The 15,689-nt window shown below is 41.5% G+C and overlaps 1 long non-coding RNA gene across 2 annotated transcripts in view; it reads left to right on the top strand.

Moving 5' to 3' along the window:
- The window catches only part of LOC140478709 (uncharacterized), a 35,749-nt gene extending 30,503 nt beyond the window's left edge, over positions 1 to 5,246 (top strand). For both annotated transcript variants that reach the window (XR_011960851.1, XR_011960852.1), the window contains exons 2-3: positions 3,030 to 3,899; positions 5,121 to 5,246. This is a non-coding gene — a long non-coding RNA (uncharacterized lncRNA). The remainder of the gene's footprint in view (positions 1 to 3,029; positions 3,900 to 5,120) is intronic.
- The last annotated feature ends 10,443 nt before the right edge of the window (positions 5,247 to 15,689 follow it).

The raw sequence follows: 15,689 nt of genomic DNA, 5'->3' as shown, positions 1-15,689 counted from the left end.
CAGAAAATAATGCCGTCTTATTCCTCTACAAACACTGCCCCAGGTTAAATGAATAGTTAAGGCTTATATTTTAAGTTTAATCAAGAGACATATCTCCAAAAACATAATCAAGAAAGAAGCCACTCTACTCACTACTGAAGACTTTCTGTAGGCCACTTAAAACAATACACTTATCGGATTCTGTGATGTGAACATCACCCAAACAGTTCCTCCAAGATCAGTTGTGAATTTCACTGTTTGTTAATTTTCCCAGACACTCCGATGTCCAGCAATACATGAATTAAAAACAGGAAACGCAGTATCAGTTTCTTTCTCTTTCTTTCTCCTACACTGACCTCACCATGTGCTTCCTTTGTCTGTTCTTCTCCCTTTTAAAACTGCTGCTGTTTTCACTTTTTTTCCCCAAAGTTCCTAAACAATGCAACAGCAAATAAAACAGTAATTTCTGCTCCTGCAATTTGAGGAAATCACCTCCAACACCTAAAATACCTCAAAAAAGGAGCAGCTCTTACAGCCAGAAATTTTTCCTGTCCGCCATCTTGGATTACCCAGAATCCTCAAACAAAATGTAAAACCATGTATAATTTGCAAGGACAGGTTGCAAAATGATGAAAACATTAATACAGAGATTAATTTGAGTATACTGGCATGGAACATAAAATAGATAGTACGATTTTCTATTAATATTTAAAGAAGAAACAAGTTAACAAAGCAAGCATTGGTTTCTCATCAGTAAGTCTAGAGAATCAACATTGAAAGCTCAAATAAGTGGAAGATGAATTGCACAGGAGTTTTCAACCTTGAACAAGCATGTAGCTTCATTATGGAGGATGAAAATAAAATCTCAGAAGTTGTGATAAATCAGGAAATAGGGGAAACAGAGAAAAATCTCAATCATCAGAGAAGTGAGACTTAATAAGTTATTGTGGTTGACAGATGCCGGTGACCGAATGTACACCATCCTAGAGTCTTAAATGAAGTGGTTAGTGAGATAGACAATGCGTTGGTTTGAATTTTCTAAAAATCTCCTTAATATGGATTCAGTCCCAGTGGGTTGGTTAGCTGCGGATATAACGTATATACTCGAGTATAACTCCACCTCATGAAAAAGTCAACCCCCCAGTTTTGGCCAAAAAATCTGAAGTTTTCCAGATATCTCGTGTAAAAGTCAACCCTAGTTCTTCACAGATAACAGACCAACATTTATGAGTCAATGTATTATCTTGTACATAAATGTTACGATGAGGAAATTAATTATTTTTTCATGTTATTATGTGTTTTGAGGTACACTTCATACCAACGTCACGCTACAGATTTCTTAAGTTCATTACTGAGCAAGCACTATAATTGATATAATTAGTGTGATACGAAGTTTATCACACTTATGTAGATATGGGCAAGTGCTGGGAAATGGGGCGAGATGGATGGGTATTTTGGTTGGCATGGATCAGTTTAGACCGAAGGGCCTGTCTCCAACCTGTATGATTTGATTACTCTATGATGCCATCATTTCTGATATACGGTAGGTCTATATGCATTTACTTCACTATCATTACCATGCAGCTCTCATTACCATGAGAGTAGGTGAAAATGGATGTTTTTCAGGTTGGCAAGAAGGTGTGAGTGGTGTGCCACATGGATAGATATTGAAACCTCAACTGTTTAGAATTTATATAAATGACTTGGAATTGGTGATAGAAGGTATAGATGCTAAAAATGCTGATGATGCAAAGGTAGGCGGGGAAATAAGTTGTGATGACCACACAAACAGACATAAATAGGTGAAATGTGTAGGCAATGGTTTGGTAATGTTGGGGAAAAAAAAGTGAATTTGTCCAATAAAAACGATTTAATTCTTAAAAAAAAACTGCAGACGCTGGAAATCAGAAATTGCTGGAAAAACTCAGCAGGTCTGACAGCATCTGTGGAGAGAAAACAAGATTAACGTTTTGGGTCCAGCGACCCTTCTCCAGAACCCAGAATCTAACCGCTTTAAATTGGACTAGTCAGAGATGACAAAGCCCTGAGATACACAGTGATCCAACTCTCCCCTTGCCTGAATCACAAAATGTACCTGTGCAGGTATAGCCCCAACAGAGAAGCAAGTAGAATGGTATCATTTATCATGAGCAGAACCAAATGCAAAAGTAAGAGATGTGGACAGTTATATACAGCACTGCTGAGACCACATCTGAAGCACTGTGCACAGTATTAATCACCTTATTTAAGAAGGATGTAATTACATTGGAACCGGTACAGAGAAGATTGTTGAGACTAATAACTGGAATGGGCAGGTTCTCCTGGATGAGAAACATTGGCCAAAGCAGGCATGTATCATTGGGGTTCAGAAGAGCAAGAGAGGATCAGTTCCTGAAGGCTATTGACACAGTCATAGTATGGGTGAATCTGAAATGTTTAGGATGAGGGTTCACCCATTTAAAACAGAGATTAGGAAAAAAGGTGGCTCTCCTGAAGAGTTGTGAGTTTTTGGAACTCGCTTGTTGAAAGGTTGTGGAAGCAAAATATTTTGAAGCCAGAACAAGCGAGATTATTAATAAGAAAGGGGGCAGGAAGGAACGTGCATTTGAAAATATAATCACAGCTGCCACAATCTTCTTAAATGGTAGAGAAGACTGAAGAGGCGGGATAGCCATTTCCGCTTCTAATTTGTATGTTTGTTTGTAACACTGTAGTGGTGTTAGGAAAGACAGGCATAATGGGGCAGGAGTGGACAAAGAGTTAGACTGTAATAATGAATCAGTTCAATGCAAAGGAAATTGTCGAAAATATATTCCTCATCTGAGTGAACAAAGCTATTGCAAAAACATAAGTGAACTAATGATACAAAGGAAGATAAATACCTCAGAACAATTGACATTACAGAGAGATGGTTAAATGATGGTAAAGTTTGGGAAGTAAATATTTCAGGGTAGAGGATATTTTGAGAAGAAATTCATTTTTTAGTTCTAAATTTATGCAAAGAAGGAAGTAGCACAGATTTTTTAAACATATTTCTTGATTATCCCCAGAACAGCACATGGACAGTGAATCTGGAACAGCACATGGACAGTGAGTCTGGAACAGCACATGGACAGTGAGTCCTGGAGCAGCACATGGACAGTGAGTCCTGGAGCAGCACATGGACAGTGAGTCCTGGAGCAGCACATGGACAGTGAGTCCTGGAGCAGCACATGGACAGTGAGTCCTGGAACAGCACACGGACAGTGAGTCTGGAACAGCACATGGACAGTGAGTCTGGAACAACACATGGACAGTGAGTCCTGGAGCAGCACATGGACAGTGAGTCCTGGAACAGCACATGGACAGTGAGTCCTGGAGCAGCACATGGACAGTGAGCCCTGGAACAGCACACGGACAGTGAGTCTGGAACAGCACATGGACAGTGAGTCTGGAACAGCACATGGACAGTGAGTCTGGAACAGCACATGGACAGTGAGTCTGGAACAGCACATGGACAGTGAGCCCTGGAACAGCACATGGACATTGAGTCTGGAACAGCACACGGACAGTGAGTCTGGAACAGCACATGGACAGTGTATCTGGAACAGCACTTTGAACTCACTTGTTGTTTTGATTCCATGTTTTGGATGTCACATTTCTAATTTTCACATTGGGAAATGAATAAACTCACTGTTTGTTAAATGAAGAACGCTTTGTTAAATGTATCCCATCTTCAACATGACTTTGGAGAAAGTCTTCCATTTGGGAATGGGTCTGTGCTCCGATTAATCTTGTTGTGACCAACTGAGAGGACCAGTGAGTAAAGAAGGGGAACCAGTTTATTAGTCCTGACAGGAAGCTTATTGATTTGAGGAAGATTCTTGAACTGTGATAAACAAGAGAAACTCACTCGGGATCTGGGCAGAATATTACTCAAAGTAAGCTCTGTGTATGTTTATAGGTGACTGATTTACCCCACTTAAAAATAAACTGTCACCATTTAAGCACTCAAGAGAAATAGACTGAGATGATAGTTTCACTTTGCAACTGAAGGTGAAATCAACAAGAGGATAGGTGTATCATTGACTTTATAGAGCCACAAATTAGCCTCCAGTCTGAATTTTACCACATTAGTGATGCAGGAATTAAAGCAATGAAACATAGAGTATTGAGCACAGTTCTCTTTTCAAAGCATATTTTTCTAATTACGTCAAACAAGAGCAAATTCGGAGATGCTGGAAATCTAAATCCAAATTATGCATCAGGTACATTTGTCACTTGGACTGAACTGATCATTAGGTGTACAGTGATAAGAATATGTTGATAATGCATCAGACAGTTAAGCAAGTTACAGGCAACTCTGACCAGAATGTTTGGAATGAGTGTGCCTAGGTGTCCCTCAATAACAAAGTGGTCAAATCAATACAAACACAGGCCAGTACCGATGCAAAACAGGCCTACTTTATGAGGAACAAAATTGCAATAGTCTTTAATACTAAACAAACTCTCCCTAATCCTATTTGGTTGGTTAAGGTTGCAATATTTCCTGAGTCTCTTGTAAATTTATGCGGTCGCTCTCTCTGGGGTTGTGTCTCTGGGTTTGGGAAGCTGCTTTCTTCCTCTCTCCCTCTGGATGGTCAGCAGGTCTCTGCCTCTTGCCATGCTGTTCTCTCCAGAAGGCCTCAGACCATTCCAGAGATTCCAAGAGTAGTTCCAATAGACTGGTCTGAAGGTGAACCCACATTTTTATATCTTTTGGATGCTGTTCTGGAACTTTCTAGAGTTCCGGCCAATCAGATATACTCAATAGTTTGAAGCAAGTGTCAATCATTTCGATGGCATGCTACTGTGAGTTTATTTGAGTAGCAGGAACCAATGCCTTTCTGACTGGGCCCTCCTTTGTTTAGTGGATGAGTTGTTGGGTGTGTCTGTCCAGAATAACTTTAACATATGCTAATGTCAATAGCACCTGGCAGCTGTGTTTGCACTGTGTCTAGTGGGTGGGTTTTGTGATTTCAGATGGCCAATGTACCCAGCATTCCTTGCTGTTTGGCCAAGTTAGCAATCGATCTGTGTTTTAGCAGGCAGGAGGCTGCCACACAAAGTTATGATGACAGCTTGCGAGTCACCTAACGTCCTATTGTATCTTCTTTTAACAGAGAAAATGCTTAACTTGACACATGCATGGGATTAACTAGGAGAAAGTGAGGACTGCAGATGCTGGAGACCAGAGTTGAAAAGTGTGGTGCTGGAAAAACACAGCAGGCCGGGCAGCATCCGAGGAGCAGGAGAATCGACGTTTCGGGCTAATGCCAGCACCACACTTTTCAACATACATGGGGTGTCCAACATTTGCCCAAGACAGCTGTCTCTGCTTCAGCTTGGCAAACTGATTCAGTCCGGATCTCCTTAAAAGATTCAACTAGTACATCAAAGTTCATTATGTTTGCCAAGTCAATGAACACGTCCTTAAGATGGGAGCTCAGCGTTCTATCACAGGAGCTACTGTGAAGGAGATAATGGTGGGTAATATAATTTAGTTTAATGTCCTCAACATATTTCCTTCTTTATGTGTGATTTCCACAAACTGAGTTACCTGCTGCTTTCTTTGATATGTATGTACTTAAGGTGTAATTGATACACAGTCTGCAGTCCAGTAAGATAAAATCCACACCCAACTCCATCTTGTACATGTCATTTTCAAGTTGCTGAACTTCACAATCGATGCCAACTTATTTTTCGCCGAAGGCAATCACGTTGAAAATCAGCAAAAGGAGAAAAAGTCTAGTGCTGATGTTTGCCAGAGGTTCGTTTCAACAATGTACAGTTTCCATGCACTTACGCTGGGATCTATCCTCCAGAATCTATTCCCTGCTACAGTTCTAGAGAAGGTACAATTATGGAGTTAAATTTCAGACAGGATGAAAGGTTTATGGTTGGTGGAGGTCAATTATCTCAGTCTCAGAAGATTGCTGAACAAGTTCCCATGACATTAATAGTGATACATCGAACCTAGAACAGTATAGCACAGGAATAGGCTCTTTGGCATACCATGTCCATGCCAACTTTGAAGCTTAACCTTATTCCATCTGCCTGTACCCAGCCTGTACCCCTCTATTCCCTGCCTGTATCCATCCAAATGTCTCTTAAAGATTGCTGTCATGTCTGCAACTACCACCTTCCCTGCCAACGTGTTCCGGGCACCTCCTGCTATCAGCATAAAAAACTTGTCTCAACATCTCCTTTCAACAACCCTCCCCCACCCACCCTGCTTTTACCTTAAACTTATTCCCTACTGTTTGACATTTCCACCTGGGAATAAAGACTCTGACTATTCATTTTATCCATGCCTCTTGCATACTTCTATCAGGCCACCCCTCAGCCTCCAATACTGTAAAGAAAACAATCCTGGTTTTCCAACCTCTCCTTATAGCTAATATATACTTAGTCCAGGCAACATCCTGCTAAATCTCTTCTGCACGCAGTCCAAAGTCTCACATCCCTCCTAGAGGAGGGATACGGAGCAGCGTGGTGGCTCAGTGGTTAGCACTGCTGCCTCAGAGCACCAGGGACTTGGGTTCGATTCCACTCTTGGGTAACTGTGTGGTGTTTGCACATTCTCCCCACATCTGTGTGGCTTCCCTCCAGATGCTACAGTTTCTTCCCACAGCCCAATGATGTGCAGGTTAGGTGGATTGGCCATGTTAAATTACCCATAGTGTTCAGGCTTGTTGGATTAGCCATTGGAAAATGCAGGGTGACAGGATAGAATAGGGTGTTGTGACTAAGTGCTCTTCAGAGGGTTGGTGGGGACTCAATGGGCCAAATGGCCTTCTTCCAAGGTGTAAGTATTCCATGAATATAGTGTGGTGAGCGGATAGTGGATGAGGAAAAGAATGGAAGTCAATGATATGACTGCACAAAGCATGTTATAATGGAATGCTGACGTGGTAACATCACATATGATGCAGCATAAAATAACTTCATTTCTTAAAGATAAGGTGTTTAATTCTTATCTACATATTAGAGGAGATAGATTTGAGACACCTCTGTGCTCTTAACTGCTTTGAACTTTCATAGAATCACCACTGTGTGGAAACAGACCATTCGGTCCAACAAGTCCACACTGGTCCTCTGAAGAGTAACTCACCCAGACCCATTCCCCTACCCTGTTATTTTACATTTCCCCTGGCTAATGCACCGAACCGACACATCCCTGGACACTGTGGGCAATTTAACATGGCCAATTCACCTGACCTGCACATCTTTGGTCTGTGGGAGGAAACCGGAGCACCCGGAGGAAACCCGCACAGACACGGGAAGAATGTGCAACCTCTACACAGACAGTCGCCCGAGGCTGGAATCGAGCCCAGGTCCCTGGCGCTGTGAGGCAGCAGTGCTAACCACCGAGCCACCATAGAACAACTTTTCTTTACCTTTTTTTGCAGCTTGTTTTATATATATATATATATATATATTTGTCAGGAACACTTGAGAGCACAAAAAAAAGTAACAGGGGTGTTCTGTGCTGTCGTTATAACTAAGGTACAGTCAGTTCTGCTATAATGCATGTTTCTTCAACGTGAATTGGCTTTCAGATGATTGAAGAATTAGACTGTTATTTGTAGAACGCGAACTTTCCTTACCTATATTGGCCCCAACACAATTCTGGTGCCATTAGTTTAAATGGTCCGGCTATTGCACAATTTTCTGTTAACGCGAGATCACATGAAAATGGAGCTGCTGTGTTATATCAGAACCGACTGTACCAGGTTCTACCTCTGTCAGCACTGGCTACATCTTGTCACAAAAAAAGATGCTTGCTGTTGATGTCAAATCCCAGGATGTTGCTGCAGGAGTTCCACAGGGTCACGTCAAAGATCTGACCATTTTCAAACTCTTTGTCCAGGACCTTTTTTCCATCATTAAGTGAGCATGCTCACTGACGATTACACAGTGTGCAATACCATCTTAATTCCTCCAATGATATGCCTACAAGTGGCAGGCTTGAGCTGATAGGTGACGAGTAACAGCTATGACATTAAAATGCTCCCAGTGACCAGCGACCAGGGAGAAAGTGAGGATTGCAGATGCTGGAGAGTCAGAGTCGAGGGTATGGTGCTGGAAAAGCACAGCAGGTCATGCAGCATCCGAAGAGCAGGAGAGTCGACGTTTCAGGCATAAGCCTTTTATCAGGAATGTTGGGGGGGGTGGGTGAGGGGGGGTGGGTGGGGGGGGGGGGGTAGGAGTGGGATAGGGGCTGAAAGATAAATAGGAGGGTGGGGGTGGGGGTGCGGGAGGCAGCCACGCTCCAAAAGCTTATCATTCTAAATAAACCTGTTGGCCTATAACTTAGTGTCATGTGACTTATGACTTGGTCCACCCCAGTCCATCACTGTCACCTCCACATTATGGCAACCGGAGAGGATCTCCCAACCCCTTTTCAGTCATTCATTCACCATTGCTGAACTCCCCACTTCACCATCCTGAGGGTTACCATCAACCAGAAATTGAGCTTGCCCAACCAGACAAATACCGAAAGAGCAAAAGCGGGTCAGGGCCTGGGAATTCTGCAGTGACTCCTTTTAATCAAATCCTCCACCAAAGAGGCACCAATCAGGAATACAATGGAATAATTCCCATATGCCTAGATGGAGGCAAGAGATGCTCAATGTCCTGACGTTGCTGTCGAGATGCAAGCTTTTGGTCTTTGCTGATCATCATTTGTCCAAACAGGAAAAGTGTGTGTTTCATTACATTAGCCAAGACCTCTGTCAAATCATTACTTGATTTGAAGATACCAATGATAAACAGAGTTGAAATTAGATGACTTACATCAAATTTGACAAACACCATCCGAATCAGAGAATCCCAACAGTGTAGATGCAGGTCATTCAGCTCATTGAGTCTACACCAACCCTCTGAAGAGCATCCACTCACATCCATCCCCTACCCTAGTGACCCCATGTTAACCCCATGGTTAACCCCATGGCGAATCCACCTAACCTGCATATTCTTGAATTGAGGAGGAAACCCACACTGACACGAGGAGAGTGTGCAAGCTCCTATACAGACAGTTGCCCGATGGTGGAATCGAACCCAGGTCCCAGATGTTGTAAGGCCACAGTTCTGGCCACTGAGCCACCGTGGCCTCTCCATTCATTTCTGTGCACCGGTTTTCTTGATGCAAACCAATAACAACAAACTTTATTTTAGTCTTTGCTCACCTGTTGTAGACTAAGCATAAATGTCAATCCTGAATACAAACCGAAAGAACTGCGGATGCTGTAAATCAGAAACATCAACAGGAATTGTTGGAAATGCTCGGCAGATCTGTCACAATCCGTGAAGAGAAATCAGAGTTCACGTTTTGGATCGAAAGTGAGGAAGGGTCACCTGACCTGAAACGTGAACTCTGATTTCTCTCTGTAGATGCTGCCAGACCTGCTGAGCTTTTCCAGCAATTCCTATTACTGTTATAAATACCAATCTGCCTGTTTTCTTGGTTCAAGCTAACAGATATCACTTAATGTGTTTTTTTTCAACATGGGTCAGATACAGACGCTTGAATGGAGTAGCATAAACAAACCTGCTTTGCAAATATAAGATGTTTTTATAAGAAAATGATAAATTTCCATAGTCCAGCATTTCTGACAAAAGCTAACTTCGGACCTAGACAGTTTCTCCATCAAAAAGACTTACGCCCAAAGTATAAAAGTGTCTTTGAGGCTGTTCACTGTGGTAAATCTCTAAATACTTAATGAGGGGAACCCTCCTCAGGCAACTGGAGAAACAGAGTTCACCATCTTTGTGGCTCTCGCTGGATTTATTGTTGCTGACACGCTTACCTGTTGATAACAATGCTTGGTCACAGCTCGAAAATGATACAGCCCCGTGAAAACAGCCCAACACGATACAATCTTGTTTTTAAAAATGGCAACCTTTCTGCTTCAGTCTTAGGAACTGTGATATGCTCAGGTTCGTTTCGATTTGGATAAGTGTTACTGTGTAATATTTTAAGATTTTTTTTTGTAACTGTGAATAGGTGGTGAATTATTTTTTAAAACAAGTTGCTAACAGATTTTCGATATTCAAAGGGGGAAGACAGCCTAACATATCTTATGGATAATCAAAGGTGATCCTATTGAAATGTGATGGAACCATAATGTAATGTTTCTGGTTAAATTTCTGATCATCTCTTGTTTTCATTTAACAAAATACAAAGAAGACACTGTAGGATACCACAAGTGAATTATTAATTACAGCTCCAATGCTTTGACTCCTGTCTCTTTATTTAACATTGACAAAAAAGTGTGCTTCATTCAATGTCATTGCAGTCTGACCTCAATAAATGCAAATGCATTCGAGTGTGCAATTATGGAAAAAATGTTTACTTTTCCTTTTGTTTTTGAACTGTTCTACTCATCACACTACATAACAGATTCAAGAGCAGAATTTTGTAGTGCATGCAGAGGGCGGGTGGTCCGTGATGAAATTCATTGAAGTTTGCTGTATAATACTGGGCAGGTCTCAAGTGCCAAGCTGGTCAACGGGTTATAGTATTGTACTGCCATCTAATGGTGAATATTCAAACAGCAGTATTTACAACATCTAATGTATGCAGTAACAAGATCTTTGTATGTGTCATAGCTGTAAAAGTAATTCTGCAAACCCATTCAAATTACTATTACAGCAACATATTTTGTACACATCTGAAAGATTTAACTTTGCAATTTTTTTGGTTATCTAAACTGAGGTGAAATTCACTGGAGCAGATGCTGAAATCTGAGCTTATGTACATCATGTCCCTCCTCTGTGAGTAGATCTCACTCTGTTCACATGTTCTGAGATCAAATGCACCCAGACATTACACAACTGCTAATGGCCAGATGTCCAACTTTTCACTCTCCCCAATTCATTTCCTCTTTTTGCAAATAGCCCTCAGATCGCTACTGTTTCGATGCAGACATCAACACATATAAAACCGTTACCCCTCCAGTCAGTCTACCATCAATATCCTTAATGAATTTTGTGCCACTTCATTTTGTGCATAATTAGCACCACTGACCTACAAACAGCTGCTTTCTACCTTACCTTACATTGGTAACATCATTACCATAAGAATCAGAACCTTTTAAGATAAGAGAACAATTAAAATGTCAAAGTTTGCAACTAATAGTTGATTGCACCTCATAATTAATCCAATGCACAATATTTATAATTATTTCAAAACCTGCTGGGAATGATATACAATGACTATCAAGTCACCTCAGCTTCTCTCTAGACTGTATGATGTTTGTAAATCCATGCAATGACAAGATGCAATGTCACAATATATCAGCTCTGTTGAGAGTTAGGGAACCAAATCATCCTTTTGGTTCATTCATTCTTCAAGTCATAATTCCAGATTGACCCTCTCACCAAAATACTCAACCAGAGAGATCAGAAGTGTCAGAACAGTGGCCCAAGAACAACAAATGAGTGCTCTCTCGTTGTTTTATCTGATGAAGGTGCTTTGTGAGGAACAGTAATTATCTAATACTGCAGGATTACTTCCAACGAGAAAATTGTTCTAAAGGCATGAGCTGTTTCTTTCCCAATTTTATTTGTAGGAGGGGACTGAGGAGTTTCTGTCCAAACTGTCTTTGTCTCTGTTTTGCCTTTGACTCATGCACAGAAATTCCTTTGGACAGATTCCAGCAGGAAATCAGGACCATTAAGTTTGTTCGTGGTTTAATCCTTGCGGAGGAAGATACCTCCCTTAAGGGGTCTGCCCAGGTATTGTATCCTCAGCGACAAAGTCACCCATATGTCGATATTCGACCTGAAATGCACAATATTCAATCACTCTCTTACAATTAAAATACTGGCGAGGTCGACGATTTACAAATGTCTGACTTACTAATGTTTATACCAATGAATGCAATCCCATGCATGGTTGTAGTTTTTAAAACCCTATATACAATCGTTTCCTGTTCTTATGAACAGCTGCTTTACATTGTCGTGCACTGAAATTGGATTGAGAAAGGACTTCAGAATAGAACTCATTCACAACTTGGCAACTGCCTATAGGCAGGCATCTTTAACTTAAGTAAATTTAAAACTGACATCTGAATTCCTTTCACTGTTGTACTTGATGTTTCTAAATTCACCTAATACTCATGGTGCCTTAAACCCAGAACATTAAACTTCTCTCACACACTGTGGGACCAGACGTATCATTGTATTTGAGTATTAATCATAATATGGTGAAGAGAATAAAACCCATGTATCATCTCTTACTTGAAGACATACTTGAAGAAAATGTAACAATAAAAGTGAAAATTTTATGACCTTTTTTCCACAACTGCACAGTTGTCTTCTTTGGTTCTTAACTACATAGTTCCCTCTTGGACATTACATACTAAACTACAGGCAGATTGCAAATGACTTTTGTTCCTGAGTCTGTTCACAAGTCAATTTGTACGCAAGTCACAAAACAAAACAGGACAATGTATAGGAGCTGTTCATAAGGACAGGAAATGTTCGCTCGTAGAGTCTTTAAAATTAGAATGGGATTGCATTTGTAAGGTAAAAACAATGACTGCAGATGCTGAAAACCAAATACTGGATTAGTGGTGCTGGAAGAGCACAGCAGTTCAGGCAGCATCCAACGAGCAGCGAAATTGACGTTTCGGGCAAAAGCCGAAGGGCTTTTGCCCGAAACGTCGATTTCGCTGCTCGTTGGATGCTGCCTGAACTACTGTGCTCTCCTTGCATTTGTAAGCATGAGTGTTCATAAGTTAGACATTCACCGACTGAGAAATCAGAGTTACCATCTGGTTCCAGTGACCCTTCCTCAGAACAGACTCGAAACGTTAACTCTGATTTCTCTTCACAGATGCTGCTAGATCTGCTGAGCTTTTCCAGCAACTTCTGTTTTTGTTTCTGATTTACAGCATCCGCAGTTCTTTGGGTTTTTAATCAGAGATCGAGAGCCCCTTTGAAAGGAGAGGTAACAGTAATAAATCAGTGTGTCATTAACAATAACGCACAACCGTGGAACTGAATTAGGTGCAATGTGTTTTGAACTGAATATCTAACAAGGTCATTGGGTTGAAGTGTTTTGTTTTGCTGGAGATTTATTTTTCCAACATTTGGAAAGTAATCTATGTAATATGGAATTATACACCACTTGTGCTAGGTTTCATCCTGTTTCTCCAACATCTCTGGGCTATGGAATGAGCATTATTTCATTTGAGTGACACTCCTGACAATTTTAGGTTCACAACACATAACGTGATGAAAAATTCTATGGGGTGCAAATTTGACGTATGCACTGTTATTTCGGGAATAATTGTTTCAGGAATGAAGGCTTTGGTTTCCTTCAATGAACGCATTGCCACATTGTAAACTTGCTGCACACAAGAAAGAGAATAGCTCTTTCCGAAATGTTGTTTGACATTTTCTATCAGTTGTATCCCACTGTGACATTTATCCATGTAACCTCACTCGTAAAATATAAGCACTCCTGCTTTTAGTGGTAGAGTGGGGGAAAATAAAAGGAAGAAAAAAATATAACTAGGAGATTTTAAATCTCCTCAGTTTAGGGGACTGACTCTGTGCTGGCTGGGCCACAGTCAATGTGTTCCTGCTGGTCTCTGTAAAAAAAAATAACCTCACTCATACGTGACATTGCCATACCTGTATTTTCAGTACAATGCAATTTTCACATTAGCAAATGAAACCTTATCAGTTTTCTCCATAGCAGTCTTATTTCTGGCAAAGCTTTTCAGATAAATCTTGTTTCTTTTAGCACAACAGACAAACAGATGCCTCTGTAGGGGCTCCATTATATAGCAGTGGTTATACTGTGGTGGATGTCTTTCATTCAGGGACACCCTGATATTTATTAGCTTCAAAAAACCAATTCCACCACATTGTGATTGTCACATTGCCAGGGGAACCATATTGCTTCCTTAAGTATAACTTGGCACGCCTGTGTTGTTGTTGTCAGATAACTCTTAAGATTTACGATGCTGGATATGTGAGTTTGTTGGTGACTGTATTGTTGTGACATCCAGTCTTGCACAGCAGCCTTTGTTCCTTTTAGCATCATCATCATTCAGGGGCAAGGTGAAAGCACCCACTCCCCCACTCTAGCGCATTTACCCCTTCTGATCCCCACCCCAGAGTCATCAACTTGCGTTTTAATGTAACTCTGGTGACAAATGCACCCACCATAACACCAGTGAGCATTTCACAAATGTACATTGGGATCTGAGGATGTAATTTGGAACTCAACACAATGTTGACTGTTTACATAGAAACATGGAAAATAGGCACAATGAGGCCATTTGGCCCTTCAAGCCTGTTTCACCAATCAATATAGAGCCAGAGATATACAGCTCAGAAACAGACCCTTTGGTCCAACTCATCCATGTAACCAGATATTGTAAATTAATCTTGTCTCATTTGCCAGCACTTGGCCCGTAGCCTTCTTAACCATTCCTATTTATATACCCATCCAGATGCCTTTTAAATGCTGTAATTGTACCAGCCTCCACCACTTCCTCTGGCAGCTCATTCCATACACGTACCACACTCTGTGTGAAAAAGTTATCCCTCAGCTTGCTTTTAAATCTTTCCCCTCTTACCTGAAACCTAAACCCTCTCGTCTTGGACTCCCATACTCTGGGGAAGAAGACCTTGTCTATTTACTCAATCCCTTTTATATCTTTCCCCTCTCAACTTAAACCTATGCCCTCTAGTTCTAGACACCCCTGCCCTGGGGAAGAAATCTTGTCCACTTACCCTATCCATGCCCCTCATAATTTTGTAAACCTCAATAAAGTCACCCCTCAGCATCCCACACGCCAGGGAAAATAGCCCCAGTCTTTTCAGCCTTTCCCTGTAGCTCAAACCCTCCAACCCCGGCAACATCCTTGTAAATCTTTTCCAAACCCTTTCGAGTTCCACAACATCTTTCCAATAGGAAGGAGACCAGAACTGCACGCAATATTCCAAAATCCCATGCAGCTCCCAACTCCTATACGAGATGGTGCCAGATTAAACAAACTCTTTGTGAGCTGCCCCCAGCCAATCTCACCCTCACATCTTTTATAAACTTTCTCCTCTTTCGAACCTTGATTCTAAATCTGTCAGAATTACTAACAATGTTCTCTTAAGTCGACTTACTGGTGATCTTTCAAACGAGGGGACCTGACAGCCCATGGGGGAACCCTGACCCAGAGGAATCAGACACTTACTGACATCCAGAAGGCCCGGCCTAACCCACCCTCACCAAGACTCCACACAGACCTGACCAGCCCAGGACCAAAGGGGACGATGGCCTCCTGGTATTATCACTATCAGTCGAGAGAGCCCAATAATGTCTAGGTTCCATGGTAACTGGCAGGATTTGAATTCAATGAGAATCAAATGATGATCTTGAATTATTTATTGGGAAAACCCCATCTGGTTCACTTAAACCCTTTAGGGAAGGAAACTGCAATCCTTATCTGGTCTGGCCTCCCCATGACTCCAGACTCACACAATATGTTTGACTCTTAACTGCCCTCTGGGCAATTAGGGATGGGGAATAAACACTGGTCTAGCCGGCAACGCCCTCAACCCATGAATGAATGAATAATAGGAAAAGACCTGAACTCAGGGGGACCAGACATCGAGGAGGAGGCCAGAGTCATAAAGTGTGGGAAAGCACACTGGTCAGGCAGCATCTGGGGAAC

This window comes from Chiloscyllium punctatum, chromosome 6 (genome assembly GCF_047496795.1).
Source record: "Chiloscyllium punctatum isolate Juve2018m chromosome 6, sChiPun1.3, whole genome shotgun sequence".
NCBI classification, from domain to species: Eukaryota; Metazoa; Chordata; class Chondrichthyes; order Orectolobiformes; family Hemiscylliidae; genus Chiloscyllium; species Chiloscyllium punctatum.
The sequence above is the reverse complement of the archived record's forward strand: the minus strand, read 5'-3'. Positions and strand labels throughout refer to the sequence as shown.